Source organism: Manihot esculenta, chromosome 12 (assembly GCF_001659605.2).
Source record: "Manihot esculenta cultivar AM560-2 chromosome 12, M.esculenta_v8, whole genome shotgun sequence".
NCBI lineage: Eukaryota > Viridiplantae > Streptophyta > Magnoliopsida > Malpighiales > Euphorbiaceae > Manihot > Manihot esculenta.
In genome coordinates, this window is record NC_035172.2 from 31,804,411 (window position 1) to 31,808,982 (window position 4,572).

The 4,572-nt window shown below is 31.2% G+C and overlaps 1 long non-coding RNA gene across 1 annotated transcript; it reads left to right on the forward strand.

The window, feature by feature from the left end:
* The first annotated feature begins 301 nt into the window (after positions 1 to 301).
* On the forward strand, positions 302 to 559 carry LOC110627801. Its single transcript, XR_002489919.1, has 2 exons — positions 302 to 332; positions 473 to 559. It is a non-coding gene; the product is annotated as an uncharacterized LOC110627801 (long non-coding RNA).
* The last annotated feature ends 4,013 nt before the right edge of the window (positions 560 to 4,572 follow it).

Below are 4,572 nucleotides of genomic sequence, written 5' to 3' on the forward strand. Positions count from 1 at the left end.
GTTCGGCGGCCGAACTTGACTTTCGGCGGCCGAAACTGGACTTCCCTAACTCATGCTTTCGGGGGCCTAACGTGCCTCCAAAACGCATGCATGTTCGGCGGCCGAACTTGACTTTCGGCGGCCGAACCTGGGTTTTCCTCCAAGGACTTTTCATGCAAAAACTCATTTAATTTCATACTTAAAATCATAAAACACATTAAAACATTTTTATAAAACATGATTCTACCCTTCTAGAGGTCTCCGGCATCTGAGATTCCACCGGACGGTAGGAATTCCGATACCGGAGTCTAGCCGGGTATTACATTTTCTCTTACTGTTTTTCTGATTTCTAGGTACCTCTTTTTGCTTATCATTATAAGCTTCTTATTTTCTATCAGCCCTTATTTTTCAGTTCTTTGATTAGTAATTATTCAATTTCTTCCCTAATTTCTTCTTTTCATTTTTGTGTAATGCTAATACCCATTCTTTGCAGGCGCTTTTTGGCATTACCCTGATGGTAAAGGCTCGGAAATTGGGATTTTTCTCGAGGGTTCTTTGCAATTTTCATTTTTTTCTACTGGTATGCAGATAAAGATCCCTTACTAGCAAATTGACCACATCATCATCGGAAAAGAGAAGAAGAAGAAGAAGAAGAAGAAGAAGAAGAAGAAGAAGAAGAAGAAGAAGAAGAGGAGGAGGAAGGAGATCGGGAAGGAGAAGGAGAAGAAGAAGAAGAAGAGGAAGAGGAAGGAGAGAGAATGGGTATTTTAGTCTTTTTAACTAAAATTAACAGTGATTTAACTGAAAATCTAACGGGAGGGACCAATTGTATAGTTTTTAAAAATCATAGTGACTAAATTGAAGGTTTTTTAAAACAGAGGGACGAAAGTTTATATTTCACTAAACCAGAGGGACTAAATTACAGTTTACCCTTAAAAATAACATACTAATATTATTGTAAAAAATATTTATCAAATAAATATATTATAATAAAATTATTAATCGAAGACCCCTCATTTACGTCAAGAGAGGCCAAACCTATAAAAACGAAATAGACCTAAGGTTTTAGAAGCTCACTTTGTCGGGCCGGTTCAACGCTTTCAGTCTTGACACGGATATATAGGGCAGATCGGATCGCCCGTGAGTCCAAGATCAGTAGGAAGAAGTCCAACCCGATGACGTGAGAGTGGACAGCAAGCCGGTCACTTTGTAGCTTTGCTTGCATGTCCATCCGGAAAATTAAATGGCCACCTGGTATGAAAAAGGACTCTGACACGTCCGTACATATGAATTTGGGTGACAGAGACAGGTGATACTGTAACAGAAAGACCGTTAGACGTCACTAGCAGTCAAAAGAAAAAGAATAAAAGGAAAGAAACGTCTTTCTCTCTACCCAAACTTACACTGAAAAATTCTATTTTCTGGATATCATAACATCACTAAAAAAATTTAAAAAGAAAACTTATAGGAATCAATATAATTTTATAAAATTGCAAGCAATTTTTTTTTAAGAAACAAATTATATTAGTCTTAAAACTGTTAAAAATATGTTATAAACTACAAAAAAAAAATAAATATGTGCAAAAAAAATTGGACAGAAATACCTTAAAACTATGAAATATGAACCATTTGAAATTTTTAGGATAAGCTATAATTTTTTGACAATGCATTGTCAATTTTATGTTCTTTAAGCAAATTTGCTTGTGATTCAGAGTGGTTGTGATTCTATGTTGAAGCAGCAGTCTGCAAAGCTTTTGAAACTGTACAGTCTAAATTACGCAAATAGCAGCAGTCGCAAACTCAATATGAACAATAACCTACATCTACATTTAGATAAACTCATCACTCTATAATTTATAGCTCAAAAAGAAAAGACAGGCCCAAGACTATCAGCACATAAAATATTAGAGCCCAAGCCCATGTAATCAACCCCTGGAGATGATCCATAGAGAAGGGAAGCGATTCCAACGCGAGTCCTATTCCCCAAGAGAACCAAATGGGCGTCCTCCCACTCACTTTTCTCGCATGGTTGAACAGCTGCAGACAAATAAAGTACACTGAATTTTTTCATATTTATTTTAATGTTTAGATATTTTATGGAAATGAGACAAAAGGGTAGTTTCCTACCATAAAAATTTGATTTTGAGCTTTTTAATTAATTCAAGAAGAAGACGAATTAAAATATAAATAAATTTAAAATTAAAATAAATAAAAAATTAAAAAATAAAGAAAAAAATAATACAATAAAGCCAAGAAGACGAATTGCTTAGAATTCTAACTTCCTTATTAATGGTAATGTTCAATATAGCAGAAATAATAAATAGAAAAAAAAACATACAATAAAGTCAAACTTACTAACATTAATTGAAAAAACTATATTAATGGACAATTTTGACAAATTGAGACGGTATTTTTTTTATAGTAAAAACAGAAACTTAATTTAGAATAAATAAGAATTCACCTCAAGTCTGGACCTCATATCAAATGAGTCAGAACTCCAAGAATATCAAATCTCGAAACTTCAAATGCACAAATAATAGAAAATGAGAAGGAGATGCACATTCTTAACCTATTGAACCTCAAATGACCAATGCAAATGAAGTGCAAGTAATTACTTGATTAAAAAGTTAATAATAAAAATTTATTAGTATGCAATACCTGGATAAAGATCAATTCTTGATGCAATAGAGATTCAAACCAAAGCCAAATCTTGAAAAAGAGTTTCAAACTCCATAAATTATTTTTTTTCATTCAGAAATTAACCCCTCATCACGTTTTCAGAGAGAGTAGTTATATCCCCTCAAGTTCATTATATCTGAACAATTAGATTAAGTCTTAAACTTGAGTTCTACACTAAAATAAACAAGCTCAATACTTAAATAATCTTAAAATAGTCTAAAACTAAGCTATTTAAGTATGTCAATGCAAATAAAGCCCATATATAAAAGTACACTTAGTAACCTGTCTAAAAGTTTACATCATTTCCAACTTGAAATAATTAATTAAATATGAGTTGGACACTTCTTGCATAGTCAGCCCAATTTGAAAATTTGAAATGATTCCTTAAAATTTTTTGCTCTCAATCTTGTAATTGATCATTGAGTATGCTAGCTCTTCCCTTGCTCTTCCTCTCTTACCATCCATCCTTGTGCTCATATCAATGGGACCTCCTCTTTCATAGGTTGGATTGAAGCCTCTTTTTCCATGTGAAATTGACATCATATCTTTTGTTATGAGAATTGTCAAAGCTACTGTGAACAACATCAGACTTAGAAGTCTAGCTAATGAGTGCCTTCAATTCAACATTTATGCCACTCATTAATTGTTTTTCTTGTTGCAAAACTAAAGAAAACACTTTGTTTATAGTTGGTATAGTTGGTAGAGGTTCCATCATCATGATCTAAGACTTAACATTAGTAAATTGTTCATTTAGCCCTTTTAAAATATAATTACATAATCACTCTTTATATAGTTCTAAGCCATTGTAACAGCACCACAATCACATGGTGTAGTACAAGAACAAGATGAATAGGGTTTGAAATTGACTAATTCATTCCAAAAAATCTTTAGATTAGAGAAATACTCAATAACTGAAAATTCACCCTGTCTGAAACCATAAATTTCTTCTTGAAGGTCAGATATATAGATGCTATCTCCTTGTAAGAATCTATCTCTCAAATCATTCCACACATCTACAGAATTTTCAATCTAGATAATACTTTATACAATCAAAGGAGATAAAGATTTTGTGATCTATGATGCCACGGTTGTATTGCATCATTTACAACCATCATTCCCATATAGAATATATAAGATCTATCTTAGCAGGAAGAGGTAAAGTCCCATCGATAAATCTGATCTTGTTCTTAGATGCGAGTGCTATCCGCATTGCCCTTACCCATGAGTGGTAATTGGATCTAGTGAGAGTTGAAAAAACAAGAATTAAGGCAGGATTTTCTTTTAAATGCAAAAAGTAAGGATTAGAAAACTTCTGGAGGTGATAACTGGTTTGATTGGTAGCCATGAAATTCTCTGAAAGAATGGAAGAAAGGTAAATCAGAAAAAAAAGAGAAAAAAAATTAGCAGAAGTCTTGCTTTAATACCATATTACTGAGAAATAATCAAGAAAATTAAGAAGGAAAGAGTCGATAAAATCTTATTTCCAAAACTTGTTTATATATAAGAGAAGAGCTCCAATTAGAGTGTATGAGCCAGCTAATTACTATAATAAATAAGTTGATTGACTACAAGCTGAATTAACTGCTTTATTATTTAATAAGAACTGGATAACATAAATATAGTTAACAATTTTTTTAATAAATAAATTAAAAAGTTAAATTTTATAAAATATAAAAATATTTTAATTAAATAACTTTGCAATAAAAATAAATTAATGAATTTTTTTAAAAATCTAGATACTTATGAATAATTCACTAATTGAAAATTACGTTTATTTTTAATAAATTTTATGTTTGAAAAAAAATTAAAATATTATTTATTTATTAATGTGTATATAGATGATTTAAATGCGACTAAAAATTATTTTCTGATAAAAAAAAGTAAGAATTATTTTTGAATTTAATTATAATTTTA